The following is a 12136-nucleotide window of genomic DNA, read 5'->3' as shown; positions in this document are numbered from 1 at the left end:
AGACGATGTATAACATGCCCATGTGCACTGGCATGCCAAGCTGCATACGTCTGCGTGTCATGCAGCATCTCCTGTGCGTCGCCAACACCATCAGCGCATGATCCTTTCGTTAATAATGTCTACATGCCTGATGCGACTTTTAATATCTTATATTCATTAGAAAGAGCATTTCAATTCGCTTCGAACGGTGTATGGCATGTGCATGTGCGACGTTGAGCAAAGATGCTAGGCATGTCCGTATGTAATGCCGCATGGTAGTTCCGTCGCGACGGCGCCGGTAGCGGAAGTAGGCTTTCGTTCTAATTTCGTTATCACTCTTTGGATTTCTAATATCTATGATTCATTTGAAAGGTCTTTCCGTGGGGTTTCTGGCGATGCATAACATGCACATCTGCAATGCTGTGCATAGCTGCAAACGTCTGCATATAGTGTCGCTTCTCTACCCCGCTTGACTTCCGTCGCCGACTTATGTCGACCTAGCCAATACCTCCTTATAATTTCTCTTTCCTTTCGAAGACCCTTAACATCTATAGTGCATATGAAAGCCCGTGGAAATGGGGTTCAAGACGATGTATAACATGCCCATGTGCACTGGCATGCCAAACTGCAAACGTCTGCATATAGTGTCGCTTCTCTACCCCGCTTGACTTCCATCGCCGACTTATGTCGACCTAGCCAATACCTCCTTATAATTTCTCTTTCCTTTCGAAGACCCTTAACATCTATAGTGCATATGAGAGCCCGTGGAAATGGGGTTCAAGACGATGTATAACATGCCCATGTGCACTGGCATGCCAAGCTGCATACGTCTGCGTGTCATGCAGCATCTCCTGTGCGTCGCCAACACCATCAGCGCATGATCCTTTCGTTAATAATGTCTACATGCCTGATGCGACTTTTAATATCTTATATTCATTAGAAAGAGCATTTCAATTCGCTTAGAACGGTGTATGGCATGTGCATGTGCGACGTTGAGCAAAGATGCTAGGCATGTCCGTATGTAATGCCGCATGGTAGTTCCGTCGCGACGGCGCCGGTAGCGGAAGTAGGCTTTCGTTCTAATTTCGTTATGACGCTTTGGATTTCTAATATCTATGATTCAATTGAAAGGTCTTTCCGTGGGGTTTCTGGCGATGCATAACATGCACATCTGCAATGCTGTGCATAGCTGCAAACGTCTGCATATAGTGTCGCTTCTCTACCCCGCTTGACTTCCGTCGCCGACTTATGTCGACCTAGCCAATACCTCCTTATAATTTCTCTTTCCTTTCGAAGACCCTTAACATCTATAGTGCATATGAAAGCCCGTGGAAATGGGGTTCAAGACGATGTATAACATGCCCATGTGCACTGGCATGCCAAACTGCAAACGTCTGCATATAGTGTCGCTTCTCTACCCCGCTTGACTTCCATCGCCGACTTATGTCGACCTAGCCAATACCTCCTTATAATTTCTCTTTCCTTTCGAAGACCCTTAACATCTATAGTGCATATGAAAGCCCGTGGAAATGGGGTTCAAGACGATGTATAACATGCCCATGTGCACTGGCATGCCAAGCTGCATACGTCTGCGTGTCATGCAGCATCTCCTGTGCGTCGGCAACACCATCAGCGCATGATCCTTTCGTTAATAATGTCTACATGCCTGATGCGACTTTTAATATCTTATATTCATTAGAAAGAGCATTTCAATTCGCTTCGAACGGTGTATGGCATGTGCATGTGCGACGTTGAGCAAAGATGCTAGGCATGTCCGTATGTAATGCTGCATGGTAGTTCCGTCGCGACGGCGCCGGTAGCGGAAGTAGGCTTTCGTTCTAATTTCGTTATCACTCTTTGGATTTCTAATATCTATGATTCATTTGAAAGGTCTTTCCGTGGGGTTTCTGGCGATGCATAACATGCACATCTGCAATGCTGTGCATAGCTGCAAACGTCTGCATATAGTGTCGCTTCTATACCCCGCTTGACTTCCGTCGCCGACTTATGTCGACCTAGCCAATACCTCCTTATAATTTCTCTTTCCTTTCGAAGACCCTTAACATCTATAGTGCATATGAAAGCCCGTGGAAATGGGGTTCAAGACGATGTATAACATGCCCATGTGCACTGGCATGCCAAACTGCATACGTCTGCGTGTCATGCAGCATCTCCTGTGCGTCGCCAACACCATCAGCGCATGATCCTTTCGTTAATAATGTCTACATGCCTGATGCGACTTTTAATATCTTATATTCATTAGAAAGAGCATTTCAATTCGCTTAGAACGGTGTATGGCATGTGCATGTGCGACGTTGAGCAAAGATGCTAGGCATGTCCGTATGTAATGCCGCATGGTAGTTCCGTCGCGACGGCGCCGGTAGCGGAAGTAGGCTTTCGTTCTAATTTCGTTATGAGGCTTTGGATTTCTAATATCTATGATTCATTTGAAAGGTCTTTCCGTGGGGTTTCTGGCGATGCATAACATGCACATCTGCAATGCTGTGCATAGCTGCAAACGTCTGCATATAGTGTCGCTTCTCTACCCCGCTTGACTTCCGTCGCCGACTTATGTCGACCTAGCCAATACCTCCTTATAATTTCTCTTTCCTTTCGAAGACCCTTAACATCTATAGTGCATATGAAAGCCCGTGGAAATGGGGTTCAAGACGATGTATAACATGCCCATGTGCACTGGCATGCCAAACTGCAAACGTCTGCATATAGTGTCGCTTCTCTACCCCGCTTGACTTCCATCGCCGACTTATGTCGACCTAGCCAATACCTCCTTATAATTTCTCTTTCCTTTCGAAGACCCTTAACATCTATAGTGCATATGAGAGCCCGTGGAAATGGGGTTCAAGACGATGTATAACATGCCCATGTGCACTGGCATGCCAAGCTGCATACGTCTGCGTGTCATGCAGCATCTCCTGTGCGTCGCCAACACCATCAGCGCATGATCCTTTCGTTAATAATGTCTACATGCCTGATGCGACTTTTAATATCTTATATTCATTAGAAAGAGCATTTCAATTCGCTTAGAACGGTGTATGGCATGTGCATGTGCGACGTTGAGCAAAGATGCTAGGCATGTCCGTATGTAATGCCGCATGGTAGTTCCGTCGCGACGGCGCCGGTAGCGGAAGTAGGCTTTCGTTCTAATTTCGTTATGACGCTTTGGATTTCTAATATCTATGATTCAATTGAAAGGTCTTTCCGTGGGGTTTCTGGCGATGCATAACATGCACATCTGCAATGCTGTGCATAGCTGCAAACGTCTGCATATAGTGTCGCTTCTCTACCCCGCTTGACTTCCGTCGCCGACTTATGTCGACCTAGCCAATACCTCCTTATAATTTCTCTTTCCTTTCGAAGACCCTTAACATCTATAGTGCATATGAGAGCCCGTGGAAATGGGGTTCAAGACGATGTATAACATGCCCATGTGCACTGGCATGCCAAGCTGCATACGTCTGCGTGTCATGCAGCATCTCCTGTGCGTCGCCAACACCATCAGCGCATGATCCTTTTGTTAATAATGTCTACATGCCTGATGCGACTTTTAATATCTTATATTCATTAGAAAGAGCATTTCAATTCGCTTAGAACGGTGTATGGCATGTGCATGTGCGACGTTGAGCAAAGATGCTAGGCATGTCCGTATGTAATGCCGCATGGTAGTTCCGTCGCGACGGCGCCGGTAGCGGAAGTAGGCTTTCGTTCTAATTTCGTTATGACGCTTTGGATTTCTAATATCTATGATTCAATTGAAAGGTCTTTCCGTGGGGTTTCTGGCGATGCATAACATGCACATCTGCAATGCTGTGCATAGCTGCAAACGTCTGCATATAGTGTCGCTTCTCTACCCCGCTTGACTTCCGTCGCCGACTTATGTCGACCTAGCCAATACCTCCTTATAATTTCTCTTTCCTTTCGAAGACCCTTAACATCTATAGTGCATATGAAAGCCCGTGGAAATGGGGTTCAAGACGATGTATAACATGCCCATGTGCACTGGCATGCCAAACTGCAAACGTCTGCATATAGTGTCGCTTCTCTACCCCGCTTGACTTCCATCGCCGACTTATGTCGACCTAGCCAATACCTCCTTATAATTTCTCTTGCCTTTCGAAGACCCTTAACATCTATAGTGCATATGAAAGCCCGTGGAAATGGGGTTCAAGACGATGTATAACATGCCCATGTGCACTGGCATGCCAAGCTGCATACGTCTGCGTGTCATGCAGCATCTCCTGTGCGTCGCCAACACCATCAGCGCATGATCCTTTCGTTAATAATGTCTACATGCCTGATGCGACTTTTAATATCTTATATTCATTAGAAAGAGCATTTCAATTCGCTTCGAACGGTGTATGGCATGTGCATGTGCGACGTTGAGCAAAGATGCTAGGCATGTCCGTATGTAATGCCGCATGGTAGTTCCGTCGCGACGGCGCCGGTAGCGGAAGTAGGCTTTCGTTCTAATTTCGTTTTGAGGCTTTGGATTTCTAATATCTATGATTCATTTGAAAGGTCTTTCCGTGGGGTTTCTGGCGATGCATAACATGCACATCTGCAATGCTGTGCATAGCTGCAAACGTCTGCATATAGTGTCGCTTCTCTACCCCGCTTGACTTCCGTCGCCGACTTATGTCGACCTAGCCAATACCTCCTTATAATTTCTCTTTCCTTTCGAAGACCCTTAACATCTATAGTGCATATGAAAGCCCGTGGAAATGGGGTTCAAGACGATGTATAACATGCCCATGTGCACTGGCATGCCAAGCTGCATACGTCTGCGTGTCATGCAGCATCTCCTGTGCGTCGCCAACACCATCAGCGCATGATCCTTTCGTTAATAATGTCTACATGCCTGATGCGACTTTTAATATCTTATATTCATTAGAAAGAGCATTTCAATTCGCTTCGAACGGTGTATGGCATGTGCATGTGCGACGTTGAGCAAAGATGCTAGGCATGTCCGTATGTAATGCCGCATGGTAGTTCCGTCGCGACGGCGCCGGTAGCGGAAGTAGGCTTTCGTTCTAATTTCGTTATCACTCTTTGGATTTCTAATATCTATGATTCAATTGAAAGGTCTTTCCGTGGGGTTTCTGGCGATGCATAACATGCACATCTGCAATGCTGTGCATAGCTGCAAACGTCTGCATATAGTGTCGCTTCTCTACCCCGCTTGACTTCCGTCGCCGACTTATGTCGACCTAGCCAATACCTCCTTATAATTTCTCTTTCCTTTCGAAGACCCTTAACATCTATAGTGCATATGAAAGCCCGTGGAAATGGGGTTCAAGACGATGTATAACATGCCCATGTGCACTGGCATGCCAAGCTGCATACGTCTGCGTGTCATGCAGCATCTCCTGTGCGTCGCCAACACCATCAGCGCATGATCCTTTTGTTAATAATGTCTACATGCCTGATGCGACTTTTAATATCTTATATTCATTAGAAAGAGCATTTCAATTCGCTTCGAACGGTGTATGGCATGTGCATGTGCGACGTTGAGCAAAGATGCTAGGCATGTCCGTATGTAATGCCGCATGGTAGTTCCGTCGCGACGGCGCCGGTAGCGGAAGTAGGCTTTCGTTCTAATTTCGTTATGACGCTTTGGATTTCTAATATCTATGATTCAATTGAAAGGTCTTTCCGTGGGGTTTCTGGCGATGCATAACATGCACATCTGCAATGCTGTGCATAGCTGCAAACGTCTGCATATAGTGTCGCTTCTCTACCCCGCTTGACTTCCGTCGCCGACTTATGTCGACCTAGCCAATACCTCCTTATAATTTCTCTTTCCTTTCGAAGACCCTTAACATCTATAGTGCATATGAGAGCCCGTGGAAATGGGGTTCAAGACGATGTATAACATGCCCATGTGCACTGGCATGCCAAGCTGCATACGTCTGCGTGTCATGCAGCATCTCCTGTGCGTCGCCAACACCATCAGCGCATGATCCTTTTGTTAATAATGTCTACATGCCTGATGCGACTTTTAATATCTTATATTCATTAGAAAGAGCATTTCAATTCGCTTAGAACGGTGTATGGCATGTGCATGTGCGACGTTGAGCAAAGATGCTAGGCATGTCCGTATGTAATGCCGCATGGTAGTTCCGTCGCGACGGCGCCGGTAGCGGAAGTAGGCTTTCGTTCTAATTTCGTTATGACGCTTTGGATTTCTAATATCTATGATTCAATTGAAAGGTCTTTCCGTGGGGTTTCTGGCGATGCATAACATGCACATCTGCAATGCTGTGCATAGCTGCAAACGTCTGCATATAGTGTCGCTTCTCTACCCCGCTTGACTTCCGTCGCCGACTTATGTCGACCTAGCCAATACCTCCTTATAATTTCTCTTTCCTTTCGAAGACCCTTAACATCTATAGTGCATATGAAAGCCCGTGGAAATGGGGTTCAAGACGATGTATAACATGCCCATGTGCACTGGCATGCCAAACTGCAAACGTCTGCATATAGTGTCGCTTCTCTACCCCGCTTGACTTCCATCGCCGACTTATGTCGACCTAGCCAATACCTCCTTATAATTTCTCTTTCCTTTCGAAGACCCTTAACATCTATAGTGCATATGAAAGCCCGTGGAAATGGGGTTCAAGACGATGTATAACATGCCCATGTGCACTGGCATGCCAAACTGCAAACGTCTGCATATAGTGTCGCTTCTCTACCCCGCTTGACTTCCATCGCCGACTTATGTCGACCTAGCCAATACCTCCTTATAATTTCTCTTTCCTTTCGAAGACCCTTAACATCTATAGTGCATATGAATGTGCGTGGAAATGGGGTTCAAGACGATGTATAACATGCCCATGTGCACTGGCATGCCAAGCTGCATACGTCTGCGTGTCATGCAGCATCTCCTGTGCGTCGCCAACACCATCAGCGCATGATCCTTTCGTTAATAATGTCTACATGCCTGATGCGACTTTTAATATCTTATATTCATTAGAAAGAGCATTTCAATTCGCTTCGAACGGTGTATGGCATGTGCATGTGCGACGTTGAGCAAAGATGCTAGGCATGTCCGTATGTAATGCCGCATGGTAGTTCCGTCGCGACGGCGCCGGTAGCGGAAGTAGGCTTTCGTTCTAATTTCGTTATCACTCTTTGGATTTCTAATATCTATGATTCAATTGAAAGGTCTTTCCGTGGGGTTTCTGGCGATGCATAACATGCACATCTGCAATGCTGTGCATAGCTGCAAACGTCTGCATATAGTGTCGCTTCTCTACCCCGCTTGACTTCCGTCGCCGACTTATGTCGACCTAGCCAATACCTCCTTATAATTTCTCTTTCCTTTCGAAGACCCTTAACATCTATAGTGCATATGAAAGCCCGTGGAAATGGGGTTCAAGACGATGTATAACATGCCCATGTGCACTGGCATGCCAAGCTGCATACGTCTGCGTGTCATGCAGCATCTCCTGTGCGTCGCCAACACCATCAGCGCATGATCCTTTTGTTAATAATGTCTACATGCCTGATGCGACTTTTAATATCTTATATTCATTAGAAAGAGCATTTCAATTCGCTTCGAACGGTGTATGGCATGTGCATGTGCGACGTTGAGCAAAGATGCTAGGCATGTCCGTATGTAATGCCGCATGGTAGTTCCGTCGCGACGGCGCCGGTAGCGGAAGTAGGCTTTCGTTCTAATTTCGTTATCACTCTTTGGATTTCTAATATCTATGATTCATTTGAAAGGTCTTTCCGTGGGGTTTCTGGCGATGCATAACATGCACATCTGCAATGCTGTGCATAGCTGCAAACGTCTGCATATAGTGTCGCTTCTATACCCCGCTCGACTTCCGTCGCCGACTTATGTCGACCTAGCCAATACCTCCTTATAATTTCTCTTTCCTTTCGAAGACCCTTAACATCTATAGTGCATATGAAAGCCCGTGGAAATGGGGTTCAAGACGATGTATAACATGCCCATGTGCACTGGCATGCCAAGCTGCATACGTCTGCGTGTCATGCAGCATCTCCTGTGCGTCGCCAACACCATCAGCGCATGATCCTTTCGTTAATAATGTCTACATGCCTGATGCGACTTTTAATATCTTATATTCATTAGAAAGAGCATTTCAATTCGCTTAGAACGGTGTATGGCATGTGCATGTGCGACGTTGAGCAAAGATGCTAGGCATGTCCGTATGTAATGCCGCATGGTAGTTCCGTCGCGACGGCGCCGGTAGCGGAAGTAGGCTTTCGTTCTAATTTCGTTATGACGCTTTGGATTTCTAATATCTATGATTCAATTGAAAGGTCTTTCCGTGGGGTTTCTGGCGATGCATAACATGCACATCTGCAATGCTGTGCATAGCTGCAAACGTCTGCATATAGTGTCGCTTCTCTACCCCGCTCGACTTCCGTCGCCGACTTATGTCGACCTAGCCAATACCTCCTTATAATTTCTCTTTCCTTTCGAAGACCCTTAACATCTATAGTGCATATGAAAGCCCGTGGAAATGGGGTTCAAGACGATGTATAACATGCCCATGTGCACTGGCATGCCAAGCTGCATACGTCTGCGTGTCATGCAGCATCTCCTGTGCGTCGCCAACACCATCAGCGCATGATCCTTTCGTTAATAATGTCTACATGCCTGATGCGACTTTTAATATATTATATTCATTAGAAAGAGCATTTCAATTCGCTTAGAACAGTGTATGGCATGTGCATGTGCGACGTTGAGCAAAGATGCTAGGCATGTCCGTATGTAATGCCGCATGGTAGTTCCGTCGCGACGGCGCCGGTAGCGGAAGTAGGCTTTCGTTCTAATTTCGTTATCACTCTTTGGATTTCTAATATCTATGATTCAATTGAAAGGTCTTTCCGTGGGGTTTCTGGCGATGCATAACATGCACATCTGCAATGCTGTGCATAGCTGCAAACATTCTGCATATAGTGTCGCTTCTCTACCCCGCTTGACTTCCGTCGCCGACTTATGTCGACCTAGCCAATACCTCCTTATAATTTCTCTTTCCTTTCGAAGACCCTTAACATCTATAGTGCATATGAAAGCCCGTGGAAATGGGGTTCAAGACGATGTATAACATGCCCATGTGCACTGGCATGCCAAGCTGCATACATCTGTGTGTCATGCAGCATCTCCTGTGCGTCGCCAACACCATCAGCGCATGATCCTTTCGTTAATAATGTCTACATGCCTGATGCGACTTTTAATATCTTATATTCATTAGAAAGAGCATTTCAATTCGCTTCGAACGGTGTATGGCATGTGCATGTGCGACGTTGAGCAAAGATGCTAGGCATGTCCGTATGTAATGCCGCATGGTAGTTCCGTCGCGACGGCGCCGGTAGCGGAAGTAGGCTTTCGTTCTAATTTCGTTATCACTCTTTGGATTTCTAATATCTATGATTCATTTGAAAGGTCTTTCCGTGGGGTTTCTGGCGATGCATAACATGCACATCTGCAATGCTGTGCATAGCTGCAAACGTCTGCATATAGTGTCGCTTCTCTACCCCGCTTGACTTCCGTCGCCGACTTATGTCGACCTAGCCAATACCTCCTTATAATTTCTCTTTCCTTTCGAAGACCCTTAACATCTATAGTGCATATGAAAGCCCGTGGAAATGGGGTTCAAGACGATGTATAACATGCCCATGTGCACTGGCATGCCAAGCTGCATACGTCTGCGTGTCATGCAGCATCTCCTGTGCGTCGCCAACACCATCAGCGCATGATCCTTTCGTTAATAATGTCTACATGCCTGATGCGACTTTTAATATCTTATATTCATTAGAAAGAGCATTTCAATTCGCTTCGAACGGTGTATGGCATGTGCATGTGCGACGTTGAGCAAAGATGCTAGGCATGTCCGTATGTAATGCCGCATGGTAGTTCCGTCGCGACGGCGCCGGTAGCGGAAGTAGGCTTTCGTTCTAATTTCGTTATCACTCTTTGGATTTCTAATATCTATGATTCATTTGAAAGGTCTTTCCGTGGGGTTTCTGGCGATGCATAACATGCACATCTGCAATGCTGTGCATAGCTGCAAACGTCTGCATATAGTGTCGCTTCTCTACCCCGCTTGACTTCCGTCGCCGACTTATGTCGACCTAGCCAATACCTCCTTATAATTTCTCTTTCCTTTCGAAGACCCTTAACATCTATAGTGCATATGAAAGCCCGTGGAAATGGGGTTCAAGACGATGTATAACATGCCCATGTGCACTGGCATGCCAAACTGCAAACGTCTGCATATAGTGTCGCTTCTCTACCCCGCTTGACTTCCATCGCCGACTTATGTCGACCTAGCCAATACCTCCTTATAATTTCTCTTTCCTTTCGAAGACCCTTAACATCTATAGTGCATATGAGAGCCCGTGGAAATGGGGTTCAAGACGATGTATAACATGCCCATGTGCACTGGCATGCCAAGCTGCATACGTCTGCGTGTCATGCAGCATCTCCTGTGCGTCGCCAACACCATCAGCGCATGATCCTTTCGTTAATAATGTCTACATGCCTGATGCGACTTTTAATATCTTATATTCATTAGAAAGAGCATTTCAATTCGCTTAGAACGGTGTATGGCATGTGCATGTGCGACGTTGAGCAAAGATGCTAGGCATGTCCGTATGTAATGCCGCATGGTAGTTCCGTCGCGACGGCGCCGGTAGCGGAAGTAGGCTTTCGTTCTAATTTCGTTATGACGCTTTGGATTTCTAATATCTATGATTCAATTGAAAGGTCTTTCCGTGGGGTTTCTGGCGATGCATAACATGCACATCTGCAATGCTGTGCATAGCTGCAAACGTCTGCATATAGTGTCGCTTCTCTACCCCGCTTGACTTCCGTCGCCGACTTATGTCGACCTAGCCAATACCTCCTTATAATTTCTCTTTCCTTTCGAAGACCCTTAACATCTATAGTGCATATGAAAGCCCGTGGAAATGGGGTTCAAGACGATGTATAACATGCCCATGTGCACTGGCATGCCAAACTGCAAACGTCTGCATATAGTGTCGCTTCTCTACCCCGCTTGACTTCCATCGCCGACTTATGTCGACCTAGCCAATACCTCCTTATAATTTCTCTTTCCTTTCGAAGACCCTTAACATCTATAGTGCATATGAAAGCCCGTGGAAATGGGGTTCAAGACGATGTATAACATGCCCATGTGCACTGGCATGCCAAGCTGCATACGTCTGCGTGTCATGCAGCATCTCCTGTGCGTCGGCAACACCATCAGCGCATGATCCTTTCGTTAATAATGTCTACATGCCTGATGCGACTTTTAATATCTTATATTCATTAGAAAGAGCATTTCAATTCGCTTCGAACGGTGTATGGCATGTGCATGTGCGACGTTGAGCAAAGATGCTAGGCATGTCCGTATGTAATGCTGCATGGTAGTTCCGTCGCGACGGCGCCGGTAGCGGAAGTAGGCTTTCGTTCTAATTTCGTTATCACTCTTTGGATTTCTAATATCTATGATTCATTTGAAAGGTCTTTCCGTGGGGTTTCTGGCGATGCATAACATGCACATCTGCAATGCTGTGCATAGCTGCAAACGTCTGCATATAGTGTCGCTTCTATACCCCGCTTGACTTCCGTCGCCGACTTATGTCGACCTAGCCAATACCTCCTTATAATTTCTCTTTCCTTTCGAAGACCCTTAACATCTATAGTGCATATGAAAGCCCGTGGAAATGGGGTTCAAGACGATGTATAACATGCCCATGTGCACTGGCATGCCAAGCTGCATACGTCTGCGTGTCATGCAGCATCTCCTGTGCGTCGCCAACACCATCAGCGCATGATCCTTTCGTTAATAATGTCTACATGCCTGATGCGACTTTTAATATCTTATATTCATTAGAAAGAGCATTTCAATTCGCTTAGAACGGTGTATGGCATGTGCATGTGCGACGTTGAGCAAAGATGCTAGGCATGTCCGTATGTAATGCCGCATGGTAGTTCCGTCGCGACGGCGCCGGTAGCGGAAGTAGGCTTTCGTTCTAATTTCGTTATGAGGCTTTGGATTTCTAATATCTATGATTCATTTGAAAGGTCTTTCCGTGGGGTTTCTGGCGATGCATAACATGCACATCTGCAATGCTGTGCATAGCTGCAAACGTCTGC

This window comes from Haliotis asinina, chromosome 9 (assembly GCF_037392515.1).
Source record: "Haliotis asinina isolate JCU_RB_2024 chromosome 9, JCU_Hal_asi_v2, whole genome shotgun sequence".
In the NCBI taxonomy this organism is placed as follows: domain Eukaryota; kingdom Metazoa; phylum Mollusca; class Gastropoda; order Lepetellida; family Haliotidae; genus Haliotis; species Haliotis asinina.
Note: the sequence above shows the minus strand (reverse complement) of the source record.